The 16125-nt window shown below is 40.7% G+C and overlaps 1 long non-coding RNA gene across 2 annotated transcripts in view; it reads left to right on the top strand.

Moving 5' to 3' along the window:
• LOC147871984 (uncharacterized) overlaps positions 1–15523 on the top strand; it is a 60107-nt gene extending 44584 nt beyond the window's left edge. For both annotated transcript variants that reach the window (XR_015538114.1, XR_015538113.1), the window contains one exon: positions 13649–15523. This is a non-coding gene — a long non-coding RNA (uncharacterized LOC147871984). The remainder of the gene's footprint in view (positions 1–13648) is intronic.
• The last annotated feature ends 602 nt before the right edge of the window (positions 15524–16125 follow it).

Here is a 16125-nt window from a genome sequence, read left to right as displayed (position 1 = left end):
TGGGATACGAAATTGCATGAAATAAAAAAGTACTGGATTGCCACTCGAGAGGGTTAACAACCAGAGAGAATTTGAAGGAAGGGCAAAATTCCAAATCGTGTGATTAAAATGGAAGAAGGTTTAAAATTTACTTGTATAAAATGAAATAGTTGTTATGGGCATGAATAATTATATACAACGTGTGGCCCAAATAGCTGTAGCAGTTGATAAGAAGGAGTGGAGTGACAATTGAGAGTCAGAATGCCATAAGTGGTCCCGCACACGTCGCAAGTCACCAGGGGATGTTATTTATTACGCGATGAAGCTTTTTTTAATCTAATTTCCGTACCTGAAAGGTTCGGCGCCCGTGTTTTGGTGTGTGCACAAGAGCACAAACAACACAATAACGCCCTCTGTAATTCGCGTACACAAACAATGCTTGAAGCAAGCCTCCCTCAGCACGCGGCATTTCTAAAACAAAATTTATCTCTTGGTTCATTTATCAAAAGTGCCTCTCGTTTTTAAAATAAACCACGTCGCTTGACAGCGGAAATGTTGTCCACGGCTGGTTGCTGCACAAAGCAAAGTTCATTCAATTACGATATACAGCGTTAGAGGTCGATGTACGAAGACTGAAACCAAGAATTATTGTACCATTATTCTTTGTTTTATCTTTATCAGGGGATAATGGACATTTATTATTTGTTCATGTTTTGTAAATGTGTGTGTGTGTGTGTGCAGTTTGGACTGACTTAAGGTTATTTAATGTCGTTCAGACTTCGCATCCGTTGAATTGTTCTTACTTCCAACGTCTGGTCAGCAACTGAAGCTTTGATGAAGGATGTTCAACCCGCGAAAGAAACAAACAAATATCTATTTTTTTTAATAGTAAGCCTAAATTAGAAAGCGCCCCTTTGGCCTAGTTACTGTTGTGTCTGGCACAAAGAAAATTAAGGAACTGAGAAATCTTATTCTTATATTAAATTTAGTTTTTATAAACTGTTTGATTGTTTCTACGTTTGTTACAGTGAATATACTCAGACCTAAGATATCTGAAATGTTCTGGATATTTAATTATGTATATTAATAATGCAGAAGGACAATCTCTTCAGTCTATAAAGTTCGCATGATTTCAATGAGAGGTTAAGCTGGGCTTGACACGTAGATCGGGTGGGAAACAAAGACTGCAAAACAAATTTGGTGAGGAGACTTCAAGAAGAGGTATTTAAGGGACCGAAGAGGAGACTATGATAATGTTAAGATAATTTTTTCTGCGGTAAGTTTTAAATGGAAGTTATTAAGAATTTTTCAAAATGACGGGCGTAGTATAAACGTCGCGAAACCGACGGTTTCGGTTAAAACGTCGGCCAGCCTACTGTGAACAAAGAATCAATTGTAAGAGGCGCTCAGGGATTGTGTTTTGTTAATGACGTTTAGAGAGAGAACCAATTCTAGACTCGATCCCCCCACCCCTCTCCAGGCGACTGGGCGAATGCAACGAACAGACATTATTCTGCGTTGTAAGAAGATGAGAATGATGACATTTCGATCGGGGGGGGGGGGATTCAGTTAGAAAATCTCTGGTTAAAGGCGAGTTAACAAACAAGAGAAGGTGGGGGCACGCGCCTCTCCTCCGCTATTCGGAGCAGCACGGACGAAGGGACCAGATTCAGCCACAATTGAACTTATGTTCCGACAACAGACAAAAGAAGCAATCAGAACGTGAGCGTCGCCATAGCAACGTGCCATTACGTTCCTTGTAAGCGTCCCGACAAAGGCAGTTTATAATCTCATTTGTGCAGCGCTTTCAGGGTGTAGCTTCTGAGGAGCCAAGCGTCGTCCTCGTCGCTTGTCTGAACTCTTACAACAAAGCCAATGGTTTCTGATTTCTGTGATATTTGTATTCACCAGATACTGGGTTCTAATCTCGGTCAGGGACGTGCCATACTGACTGAGGGTTTCTCTTGCCTCGTGTTAGGGCCTGCATCCTATCCAGAGACGGGATTTGGCATTAGCATTGTCCATAATTAGGGCTCTAGTGACGTAATTGCAGCTCCTACGTCTTCTCACGGCCTGTCTGCAGGTTCGCTTGTCTCTCGATAATCGTGCTTCTTCTCAGTTGTGTCTTGCAAACGACGGAATGGGACCAATGGGAGTGCTTCGAAAGCTTCCCCATAAATGATTGCAAAACCGTCATTACCAGTCATTGCCGTCTTATGTTCTGTGAATTCGAACTGTGTCAGTCGATAGAGCTCTGCTTAATAAACCAACTAACCTACAGAAAACAATGAACATAATATATATAAAATGCTGGAGATCTATGGTATAAGATATTGATTACAGATTTTTAGAACGATTATGTACGAATAGAAACATTTTGCTGTAATTAAATGCTGAGTGTTAGGTGAATGAATGTTTCGGTTGTTTAACGGCGCCGAGCAGAGCTTTTTTAAGAATCTAGTCGTAGTTAAGCTAGTGAACAAATTTTCCTATTATTAAGCCGGCTACACACGTGCAGACATACCTGTACGTGTGGAGCCTGCTTTATGGAACAAGGAAAGGTTTTCCGTGTTAAAATTCCGAATCACATGAGTCCGTACCCCCACTTTTCTTCTTCAAAATCTATTGGAATTATTTTCTCTCATTTGTGTCTTACAGATTATGAAGCCCCTCATCACTCGAGTATTTTCCGGGTTTCTTGTAGTTCCTTGGGGAGGTCAAAGTGATCCCTGTTCTCAGGCATTCTCGATTTACGTTTGTTCTACAAATGTATGGCAGGTAATGTGGCAGTACTTTCGGCCCACGCTGTACATCCCTCGGCATGTGATTGCAAGTAATTTGTTGGGAAACAGTTACTCAGAAACTTGTATATGTATTGCCAATGCTGGGAAGAACATGAAAAAGAAAATCTTTCGTTCTCTGAAAAAGGAAAATAAGTGGTCACATTGAAATCAAACGTCGTTACTCGGAATCAAACAGCTTTCACGTTTTTGCTCTCAGGGACGAGTGAGCGAATAATAATTTCAAAAAATGTTTCGAGTGTTAATGTGTTCCTTGCGCGAATGCCGTAATGGGGACAAATCATTTTCGTCCGTCTGCCTGTACGCACATAAATTCCTTCAGGGTAAGTTTATGTATTACTGAACTTCCCCTGCTCATTCGGTCGAGTTTCAGGAGAGCGAACACCGGAAATTACTGCTGCGTAGTCGGGGAAAGAAGAACTCGTGTAACTATTAAACGTGCCATGCAAATGGCGGCAGCAGTTTGCATTTGAATGCGGTGGAGTCGTAACGGCTGCTCCGCCGCGCCTCGATCGACTAGCAGCAACCCGCAACACACATCTGTATGGCATTAAACTCCGCAGCCCCAAGCTCAGGGGCACAGATGGTCTCACCCGCGCTCGTGGTAGCACGATCGTCCAAAATTATGCAAAAAACTGGAAGGTGCGTTTGGGCACTTAACCAAGTTCATGGCGTAGAGTCCTTCTTGGAGTTTGAGAGATATTTGGCTGATCTACGACTCCCTCCAATTTTTGAAAAATAGAAACGATTATCTTGTTCAAAATAACACGCGAAGTCCTAGATACTGTGCGGAATTTTGTAGCATGCTGGAGGAACACCCCTTATCGTCTGTCCGCGATTCTCTATTCTTTGTATAGTCTTGAAACAACTTTTGAGATACAGGAACTAAAAAAATCAAATCGTTATCTAACGCTGATGAGGACAGATAAGTGGAAACCGTGTTAGCCCGGATAACACTTTTAGAAACTGAGGAGCGAGGTCTTCCTTCTTCCTTCTGTCTTCAGTCGTTCATCGGCACGCCATCCACTGGGACAGAGAAGAACCGACCAGGTGAAAAGAAAGGACTGTTACGCATCACGAGCTGTGCGTTCCTACCCGCTTATTTGGGGCTGACGGACGTGGCGAGCACGTGGCTAACGCAGTATCTTAAGTAATCCGCAGCGTCTCAGTGGATAAAGTACCACTGAACCACGAAAATGAGACAGAAGACATCTATTTTTCTTTCTTCGAGGTGTTAGCCAAGCTAACACCTTAACATAAACAGTCGACAATGAATACTAATTGTTCACCACGCTGAAGTTAATTTATTACGTTAAATACGTTCCTGGACAAGGAATTAGCAGAGCAGTCATCGCCGACGTCTGAAAATCTGATAAATCGTCCCTGCACAATTCTGTCAGGAGTCACGTAACAAAAAAAGATGATACTTGGCATTTTCCAGCTACTTCGACAACCTCATCTTCAATTATAGACATAATAACTGTTCTCTACGCTCTTATTTGATTTCTTTTTGTCGTCACAGTTGAGATGAAATCAATGGCGTCGTTCTGGGCGTCATGAGAAGAGCCAATAGACACTGTTGAAGTTTCTAACTGAACACGAAGTTTCTTATCGTACTGAGTTCTGCGATGAAGGAAAACTCAAAATGTCCTCCTATTCTGAGCGTTTACGATATCCTCTATGTAGAGGTATTTCAGGCAGATATTAAAATCGCAGTCTTTGCGTTGTTGCACTGTGTAATGTGATAGATTGGCAACGTACAAGATGTTCCTGCTGCCTCCATTATTATGGTCGTGCAACGGAGCCTCTGATACTCCTGTAAACTTCTTCCAAACAACAAGACGGCCCTCTTCAGACTGTTCAGAATTTGCGTGATTGATTTACAACTCGGCCTTCTCTGTTCAAAGAAAGGTGTGACGTCACTAACGCCGTTTGCTGTCAGAATATCTCTCGGAAAATAGGACCGAAGACCAGACCTTACTGTCACACAACCAAGGATCAGTTTCGTATCGAGAACCAAGAAATTGCCTAACCTGTTCCTTGAACGTTTCTCCATTTTTGTGTATGGTCTGCCGAGTTCAGTCATTTTTTCCTTGGAAACGAAGTCTCTGTAATAAAATAAAATTTTAGTAAGTCCCCCACAATTTCGTCTTTTATGACGCACGATGACAACACGGCACACGCGTGAGACAGAAGTTACGCAAGAGACGTGATCCATCCTCTGCGCCAAACGCGAGCGTGCAAGGTAATGTAATGTGTTAACATTCGACGTCTGGCTAACGCGACCGTTCGGAATGTCATTCAGTCCCTCGCCTCCTCAAGCCTTTTACGTCTCTTCTAATTTCGCGTGCGCTCGCAAACGACCAGCGTAAGCCTGACCGAGCTGGCTAACAGCGCCTCTGATGGGTTGGTTTGAGCTGGCTAACAGTCGTTTCTCCTGCATTCCGGCGTGTGGAGTGAAACTTAACCGCGAAAATAAGACATTTTGTTCTTCGCTTTTCAAATTGTTAGCCGCGTTAACAGCCATTGATAATGTATTAAAAGAAACTGGTCTCAGAATGATAAAAAAATAGAAACGGAATATTAATTCCTCCAACCAGAATACGATTGCAAATCTTGAAGAAGCTCGCACAATAATCTCTCTCTCTCTCTCTCTCTCTCTCTCTCTCTCTCTCTCTCTCTCGAATCTCGACAACGGCCAAAGGAAATGCCAAAGCTTTAATAAGTGTATTTTCAGATGGCGAGTTCTATTCGGTGTTTTCCTCGAGGCTCTTCCTTCCCTGGTATGATGTCCGTCGTACTAAGGACTGGCTACCAGTCCCATTGTGAACAGATAAGATTTCAAGTTAATTGTTCCCGATTATAACGCCTGCTACTTGCTTGAGTTAGTCCTGGTACGACAAAGAATGTACTTTTTTAATTATGTATTTGGATGCAAACTAAGGTTTAAAAGAACGTCTTGTTAAAAATGTCGGAATATTTCTAATTCAAACATGCCACCGTATGTTCAGTAATGAAAGAACGAAAATCCTTCAAGACCTAAAATTTGGAATCATGGGTCATCCAAGCGGTGCATAGAAAGTCGTAGTTAATTGTTATTTCTGCTTTGATGACAATTCTGCTCATGCAATTGCTGTGTGTAAACCGAAGAACGCTAATGTAAAACTGAGTAACAGGGACATTTTCCGGTGTTCCTCCATGCAGGCTGACGTCATTAAGGCTGGTGGCCACCTCGCGGCCTTCAGACCTTAATATTTCCAGGCGATTCATATAAAGCAGCAGAAGGTTCAGATGCTGCGTAATTTGATCTGGCGCTGACCACAACTGTGAACACAATAGGGAGAAATCAGACCTGAGGTGCGTTTACATGGAACGCACCAAATTACGTACAGAACAGATTTCAATCAACTGCTGATTTTAATGCAACTGTACACACGACAGATCGCGATTATCTTGAGGCTGTACACAGAACATTAATTACCTGGGGTCAATGTTTGGAATTTATTTGAACGGAGTTTGTTTCGCGTGCTGAAGTTCAGGTCAGTCTCGTTTTGTTAAATGTTATAATTTGTAACGGGTGTTACGCAATCTGCATTCTCGACTCCCCAGTTAAGATAATCAGTATTAAACAAGTAGACTGACTTGAATTTAGTTGAACCTCTGGGGGGAAATTGCAAATTATAATTTTCTTTGGTCGTTCATATTGAAATGAAACTTGAAATTGCACCAAAGGGAAATGCAAAAATCTCAAACCCTGGTCGTCCAGCCAGAGTCTGATCACTGTACTAACTTAATTTCCTGAAGTATCGTGTCCTTAAAGCTAAGTGACTTTTATGATTAACTGCAGAATCCGAGGTTTAGCACGTGTTCTGTGTGACTCTGTACCAGTTACACTTGGGGACAAATGTAATGAAAACAAATGACTGTTAACGAAGCCCACAAAGCAAAGCCTGCCTTAGTAAACACTGAAGCATCGGAACACAGGAGTTGAAAAGCAGATCGAGGGTAGTCCACCCCTTTTACAATCATTTTTACACTTTCACACGTTTTAAATCTGCCCCTAATTCTGCTTTCTTCTCGTGTTTATAAGCTTAATTGTACCTATACTAACTAACTAACCAAGAAGCCTGGAATGTGTTTGCCTTACTGCTTCGTAATTCCGATGTCAAGTCTTTATTGATGCCTGTTTATTCTGCTGTACTCCAGAAGAGCGGTCCAAGAAATCAAATTTATGGGTGAAATTGGAAGCAGGTAACGAGATCATGCCGATGTTTTATTCTAAATACGTTGTAGGGACTTTGTTTACTGTTGCAACTATAGACTTAATACATTTATGTATTTCGCATACCGTACATTAAACCCACTTCCCGCTTATGTACTTACTGAAATCTTCGTTTATTTTGATTTCTGATTTTCTGATGCAAATGTTGGTGACATAGAGAGAAATTACTGTCTAATTTTACCGAATGTCGTGGCCGAGTGCTTAGCACTTATTTTCCCTTCGCGTGTGTGGGGTGGGGGGGTGTTCTCAGATTCAAAAATCGGCCAGAAGGTGGTCCCTCTTGTCAGGTTTTCGTTTTTCTCAGTTTCTTTACGCAAATGTCTAGATAGTACGTTAATCAGGCTATGACCGCTTCATTACACATTCTTTCCGGTTAATTATTGATAATCCGACGCTGTATTATCTGAGCTGCTGAAAGATTCTCTAATTACCCGAATCTCGCGGTGATTAAAGGCAAAGCTTTCGTGTCAATGCCGACAGGATTGTTGAACTTTCCGCGTGATATACGAGGCTCGTCCACAAAGTAATTCAGTCCGTACCGCGAAGAAAACACTACACCTCACCATTACGAAAATCAGCTGGTTAACCCTTTGAAGCCGAAGCTCGTCTTCATAATATTTACGAATCCAGACCGTACCGCGAAGAAAACACTTCACTTAACCATTAGAAGTCGAATCAGGCGGTACCACGTAAGATTTAACAAAAGAACATCCCGGTCGAAGCCTTAAACTGAACCATGCTCTGCTATCATTTTCTATGGGCCATTAAACAGATCGTAAAATATGATCCGCGTGGATCGGTAAAAATAAAAAATAGCCACATAGAACACAAACCCAAAATGAAGATATATTATCACAATAAACACAAATACAAAAAAATATAAACGAGCTGAGGCGTCCACTGTGAGCTCAAAACAAAGTAAAACACCAGACTTACCGCAGCGGAGGATCGAACTCACGACTTTAAGATGATGGCACTGTCATACATTTTAATAACCCAAAATCCCAAGCATCATTAGCAGCAAACACTTTTACCATTACTGGTCATGGGGAGAACAAACAAATTACCAAAATGTTGTCAGGAATTTTGAGCCAGCTAGAACCAGAAGGTTTAACACAGCTAAAACGTCTTGCGTCTAATGTGACAAATAGTGCTGCTGGTGTGAGAGCGAGTATCGAAGAGAATGATGAGGTTCCAGAGCTAGTGGAGAAATTCGATGAGGCAAGCAAGGAAGGAGTTTCTGTTAATATTGCAGAAAAGGAAGGCAAACGAAAGGTTAGAGAAAATGATTCGGTATCAGCTGGTTCAGGTGAACATACAAAGGCGGAAAGACTGAAGGAACCTCTGTAATTGTAAGGCTCCAAGGACAAACAGAGCACCTGTTCGCATAACATGAAGAGCTGTAGGCAAGAATCTCCCAGCCTTTGTCTTCGTGGACTGTCTCGATATACATCGTACTGTATCACCTTAAGAGCAGATTTGAATATCCATATCATGAACATTACTGCTCCTGGGTTGTTGCGCTGTGTAGACTGGTCGATGTTAACCAACGTGTCAGAGGTCATACTGCCTCCGTCGTCAGGGCTATGACCTGAGAAACGTTGGTTAACATTCACCAGTCTACACAGCGCTACATTCCAGAAGACAGAAATCTTCATACTCAGCGCTGAGAAAACTTCAAATATCGCCCTGAACATGGAGGCAGCGTGACCTCCGAAACGTTAGTAAACATCTACCAGACTACACAGCGAAACATATCAGAAGACAGGAATCTTCATACTCATCCCTGTGAAAACTTCAAATATCGCCCTGAAGATGGAGGCAGTGTGGCCTCCGAAACGTTAGTATACATCTACCAGACTACACAGCGCTACATTCCAGAAGACAGAAATCTTCATACTCATAGCTGTGAAAACTTCAAATATCGCCCTGAAGATGGAGGCAGTGTGACCTCCGAAACGTTAGTAAACATCTACCAGACTACACAGCGCAACAACCCAGAAGACAGAAATCTTCATACTCAGCGCTGAGAAAACTTGAAATATCGCCCTGAAGATGGAGGCAGTGTGACCTCCGAAACGTTAGTATACATCTACCAGACTACACAGCGCTACATTCCAGAAGACAGAAATCTTCATACTCATAGCTGTGAAAACTTCAAATATCGCCCTGAAGATGGAGGCAGTGTGACCTCCGAAACGTTAGTAAACATCTACCAGACTACACAGCGCAACAACCCAGAAGACAGAAATCTTCATACTCAGCGCTGAGAAAACTTGAAATATCGCCCTGAAGATGGAGGCAGTGTGACCTCCGAAACGTTAGTAAACATCTACCAGACTACACAGCGCTACATTCCAGAAGACAGAAATCTTCATTGTCACCGCTGTGAAAACTTGAAATATCGCCCTGAAGATGGAGGCAGTGTGACCTCCGAAACGTTAGTAAACATCTACCAGACTACACAGCGCTACATTCCAGAAGACAGAAATCTTCATACTCAGCGCTGAGAAAACTTCAAATATCGCCCTGAAGATGGAGGCAGTGTGACCTCCGAAACGTTAGTAAACATCTACCAGACTACACAGCGCTACATTCCAGAAGACAGAAATCTTCATACTCACCGCTGTGAAAACTTCAAATATCGCCCTGAAGATGGAGGCAGTGTGACCTCTGAAACGTTGTTAAACAACTACCAGACTACACAGCTCTACATTCCAGAAGACAGGAATCTTCATACTCACCGCTGTGAAAACTTCAAATATCGACCTGAACATGGAGGCAGTGTGACCTCCGAAACGTTAGTAAACATCTAACCGACTACATAGCGAAACATTCCAGAAGACAGAAATCTTCATACTCACCGCTGTGAAAACTTCAAATATCGCCCTGAAGATGGAGGCAGTGTGACCTCCGAAACGTTAGTAAACATCTACCAGACTACACAGCGAAACATTCCAGAAGACAGAAATCTTCTTACTCATAGCTGTGAAAACTTCAAATATCGCCCTGAAGATGGAGGCAGTGTGACCTCCGAAACGTTAGTAAACATCTACCAGACTACACAGCGCTACATTCCAGAAGACAGAAATCTTCATACTCAGCGCTGAGAAAACTTCAAATATCGCCCTGAGGATGGAGGCAGTGTGACCGCCGAAACGTTAGTAAACACTACCAGACTACACAGCGCTACATTCCAGAAGACAGAAATCTTCATACTCAGCGCTGAGAAAACTTCAAATATCGCCCTGAAGATGGAGGCAGTGTGACCTCCGAAACGTTAGTAAAGACCTACCTGACTACACAGCTCAACATCCCAGAAGACAGAAATCTTCAAACTCAACGCAGAGAAAACTTCAAATATCGCCCTGAAGATGGAGGCAGTATGACCTCCGAAACGTTAGTAAAGACCTACCTGACTACACAGCTCAACATCCGAGAATATAGGAACCTTCTTACTCGCAAATGAAAGAAACTCAAAACTCGTCCTGATGATGGAGGCAGTACGACCTTCGAAACGTTAGTAAACATCTACCAGACTACACATCGTAACATCCCAGAAAACAGGAATCTTCATTCTCAGCGCTGAGAAAACTTCAAATATCGCCCTGAAGATGGAGGCAGTGTGACCTCCGAAACGTTGTTAAACAACTACCAGACTACACAGCGCTACATTCCAGAAGACAGAAATCTTCATACTCAGCGCTTAGAAAGCTTCAAATATCGCCCTGAAGATGGAGGCAGTGTGACCTCCGAAACGTTGTGAAACAACTACCAGACTACACAGCGCTACATCTCAGAAGACAGGAATCTTCATTGTCAGCGCTGTGAAAACTTCAAATATCGCCCTGAAGATGGAGGCAGTGTGACCTCCGAAACGTTAGTAAACATCTACCAGACTACACAGCGCTACATTCCAGAAGACAGAAATCTTCATACTCAGCGCTGAGAAAACTTCAAATATCGCCCTGAAGATGGAGGCAGTGTGACCTCCGAAACGTTAGTAAACACTACCAGACTACACAGCGCTACATTCCAGAAGACAGAAATCTTCATACTCAGCGCTGAGAAAACTTCAAATATCGCCCTGAAGATGGAGGCAGTGTGACCTCCGAAACGTTAAGTAAACATCTACCAGACTACACAGCGAAACATATCAGAAGACAGGAATCTTCATACTCAGCGCTGAGAAAACTTCAAATATCGCCCTGAAGATGGAGGCAGTGTGACCTCCGACCTCCGACCAGACTACACAGCGCTACATCCCAGAAGACAGGAATCTTCATTGTCACCGCTGTGAAAACTTGAAATATCGCCCTGAAGATGGAGGCAGTATGACTTCCGAAATGTTAGTAAAGATCTACCTGGCTACACAGCTCAACATCCCAGAATATAGGAACCTTCTTACTCGCAAATGAAAGAAACTCAAAACTCGTCCTGATGATGGAGGCAGTATGACCTCCGAACTTTACTTTTATATCCTTTAAATGGAATGGTAAGTATTCGTACCACCTGCCCCAACATTCAGTAAGACTTTGTGTTTATGGGTTTTGTGTGGTTCTCGCTGTAATCAGCGAACAATTCCTTAAACAGCGTCAACCAGTTGATCTCTGTAATGGTGAAGAGTTGTGTTTTCTTCGCGGTACGGACTGGATTCTTAAATATCATTCAAGGATTCATTCGCTAACAGCATTCTGACATTCCTTTCAATCCATGAACTTACTTCAAATTAACTTCTTTTACAGAATTAAATTCTTCAAGATTATTATCATTTTCCTTCAACTGTTTAATGTTTTTATGCTATGGATTGAATATGTTCCTTATAAATACTGTATGACATGCTCTGAAAACCATTTTTCTTTTAATAAGACCAGTGAAAGTATACATTTGTTACAATATATTTCATTTCTTTCACCATTGACAATTATATCGAAGTTACGGAACGTTACCCCACAAGAAAATATGATGTGTTATTTCTGGTAGTTGTTTGAAGATGATACAGAATGAAATTTGAAAGGATTCACCATCTAAATAACTCTACTAAGGATTAAGGAGTTGTACTCAAAGCAAATTAAGGAAGGTTATCTGTTCTTTGTTGAAGCAAATTGTATTACTGTTGAGGATATCCGTCTTCTGGGTTGTTGCGCTGTGTAGTCTGGTCGATATTTACCAAAGTTTCAGAGGTCATACTGCCTCCATCATCAGGGCGATGAAGATTTCTGTCTTCTGGGTTGTTGCGCTGTGTAGTCTGGTCGATATTTACCAAAGTTTCAGAGGTCATACTGCCTCCAACATCAGGGCGATGAAGATTTCTGTCTTCTGGGCTGTTGCGCTGTGTAGTCTGGTCGATGTTAACCAACGTTTCAGAGGTCATACTGCCTCCGTCATCAGAGCGATGAGTATGAAGATTTCTGTCTTCTGGGTTGTTGCGCTGTGTAGTCTGGTCGATGTTAACCAACGTTTCAGAGGTCATACTGGCTTACTTCCTCCATCATCAGGGCGATGAAGATTTCTGTCTTCTGGGCTGTTGCGCTGTGTAGTCTGGTCGATGTTAACCAACGTTTCGGAGGTCATACTGCCTCCGTCATCAGGGCGATGAATATGAAGATTTCTGTCTTCTGGGTTGTTGCACTGTGTAGTCTGGTCGATGTTAACCAACGTTTCGGAGGTCATACTGCCTCCGTCATCAGGGCGATGAATATGTGCTTCTTATCTTGGAGAACTGGTTGTGGCAACAGCTTCTTCAGGACATTCTGCAGGGAATGAGGTTTCAACAAGTCAGATCTCTACCCTTCTGCCATGTGCCATTGGGTCAGTTCCTTTGTTACTCCAGAAGGGTGGGTTAGGCAAGCAGGACTAGTCCTTGGTCTCTGAAGTCTCTCAGGCTTACCCTGTTTACTTCTTTTGGGGGGTATTCCAAGAAATGTGTCTACAATTTCACAGTTGTCATCAGCATTTACTGAAATGAAGGAACAGATATGTAGTATTTGGCAGACATTTGAATATGTATCCTGTCACTAGAGGTGCCCATGTATGGGACAATTTAAAATTTTCGTGTTCCAGAAATTTAAATAAAAGTAGTATTTCTCAAGAGAATGGCATAGCAGGTGCAATTGGACTTTGTATAGAGAACTTGCCAGATGAAATGAAATGCTACTATCAGGACTTTGCTCTCCTTGTTGAGGATGTGAATATCAAAATTGAGGTTAAGTCATTATTCTTTAATTTATATACATTTTGTTTATTGTCATTAACATGTAATTTTCAGACTTTGCTTGCAGGACTGAATTTTGAACTTGATTTAAAGCTGTTTTATATTTAAGTATATCAGGTGTGACAGATCATAAGATTTTCTTACTATGTTCTACTGCATTTCTTGTCATTAAGAGTTAAAATATATATATGAATAATTGCTGCTGCCTCTTGTTACAGTATTGTAGTTTATTTATTAACTACAATTTAAATTGCATTATAATAATTAAATCAATTTGAATTTTGGTTGATTTGAATACAGTATACACTTGCAGACACAAATTAGTGATCCGTAAACGTGGATTTGTTCATTTTATAAATTTAATTATTGCAGGTGCTGGGAACTCTTTGGTCACGAAATACATATGAAGTAGAAGATATGACGAGTGATTTTATTAAGAAATCGCTTGCAGTGTCCAAGTGGAATGAGTTGTTGGATAGTTATGTGTATGGGATCCATGACTTACTTTTATACTACCTAAAAAGTGAGCTGTCAGATGAAGAAAAAGAAGGTTTGTAATTACACTGGCACTTTTACATGTGTATTCTTAAATCTCTGAATTTGAATTGCTGTTTGAACTGAATAGCCGTGAATATGAGGAATAGACACATTGAAGGTAGGATTCAGCTCCACACCTAGCAGATGGATTTTAAGGAAAAAATATAACTGTACTGTATATATAATGTGGTTTTACTTTTTTATTTACACATTGGTTACTCGATTTAAATTCTGCATGCTACCCTATAATTCCAGGCACATTTTCCAATGCCTACACAAATGGCATCATCAGTCCCCTTTGGTTAATTGTGTGAAACTTTCAGGCGTACAGGTTATGAGCATAGGAAATTTGTTACTCTTCATGATAGCATGAAAATGTTGCCACATGTATAGAGTGAAAAATACCTGAGTAACTGTACCCGCTCCCCTCAGTGTCTGTTCTTCCACCATATGTGAAATGAGACTCGCTAGGAAGAAATTATGGTACCTAAATTTTTTTTTAGTTCCTTTACCTGTGACATTGTTTATTCCTACCCATCACTTTCACACACAGAATCAACATAATTCGCTGGGACGATACGCTACAGACTTGTTTATAATTAATAATCTTCATTGATAGAAAGGGGATCTGAGTCAGTATAGTGAGTGATTATAGACTTGACAGCCGGGGTTTGATCCCCAACATGGACAAAGGGTTTTTCCTCCTCCTGTCCTTTCCTGAGGGCCGCCTGCCCCTATCTAGTGTCGAGGTTAACACCAAGTGCCTACATGGTGTGTAGTGGGACATAAGAATGATAATAATACAAAAATAGAAGTTGCTTATTTAAACATGGACTTTCATGCTTTTTCTCCAATTTTTCTTTTTACTATTGATAATTATTTTCATAACTCATTCAGCAATCAGTAATTAAATCAGTTGAAGCAGTATAATTTTAGATAATATTTCCATAAAACTAATTAATTACAGATGTATTCTGGCCAGAGAACAATAATTTTAATTTGTTCATTAAATTTCTTCTATTCTACCTGAGCATTTGTGGGTATCTAAGGTTATGTTTGTCCCTAAAGTTTGGGACTGAAAAATGTAGTCCGACTGATATTACACAGTGATGAGCCTGGCCACTATTAAAAAAATTGTTGCCTGCTTGCAGTAAGTTAAGAAAAGTTTGTAATAAATTCTGTGAAATATAAATTGAAGGGACATAATTTGTTTTGCACTAAAATGTATTTCATATCCATGTAAGCAGTTGATATTATTATTATTATTTCAGTTGTGTACTTGATTTTAGATGTCTGTTCCTTATCCAAATACCTGATGACTGGATCATTTGTAGATACAAAATCTTCAATGATTTAAGTCTAAAAGTCTGTATAGTTTTCTTATTGCCACCTGAAGCCATTCTGTCATGCTTATCTTTGCCGCTGCGAAGCACCATTTCTCTACCTCAGCCACTTGGCTATTTTTATTGAATTATTTCTCTTATCATGGAAGCATATCATGATTACTTTAAGTGTTAATTATTTTAGTGAAATATATTAAGTTGTCACACTCCTTAATGGAAATAGGAAAGCAACACACCTCATCCTGATGTCTCAGCCTATCATCATTTACAGTTGGCACTGCGATTGTATTTAATTTGATGTTTTAATAAATGTAAATTGGAAAGTGATGATTATAATAACAGCATTAAAATCCCTGTATAGACGACAGTATGATTGTTTATTGCACAGCTCGGATCATCGTAAACCCTCTCGGCTCTTGTATTACTATTGGAGGAACTTGGATAATTAAAGCATGTCAGTTTCCCTTTTCATTTGTATTTTAAGTTACCAATCAAAGAACTGAATGAGACGTAGTGTCATATTTGGTAGCTGGGAAAAACTGGTAACAAGTTTAATAGATAAAAAGATGTTATCTTTCGAGGATGAACATCTCGCATCGGTTCTACAAGTTTATACATTCATGTGGCTTAGATTTACAAGAGTACCAACATACAGATATTGTTCAGTGTGGATTGCAGGAACATAGAAATAGTCACGTTTACAAGAAAGCATTGAAGATAGCTAGAACTTTATCTGGAATTCTTGTAAGTTATGTGTGATTGTTATTTGATTATGTATGTAGAATTGTAAGGATAACGTTTTGTGCAATCGAATATTCATAGGTTTCAGGAGCACGTGTATGAAATTTGTGAAAAATAGGTTTGGGGCTGAATATTAAAGCTGTTTCTCCTCTGAATTGGAAAATAATCTCGACGAAGTGACATACGGTCTCCCCGGACAACTTCATATGCAACAGATGAAAAACAAAA

This window comes from Zootermopsis nevadensis, unplaced genomic scaffold (assembly GCF_977971745.1).
Source record: "Zootermopsis nevadensis isolate Lab colony 2312 unplaced genomic scaffold, Znev_1.0 Znev_ptg000033l, whole genome shotgun sequence".
NCBI lineage: Eukaryota > Metazoa > Arthropoda > Insecta > Blattodea > Termopsidae > Zootermopsis > Zootermopsis nevadensis.
This window is presented reverse-complemented; position numbering and strand designations above follow the sequence as displayed.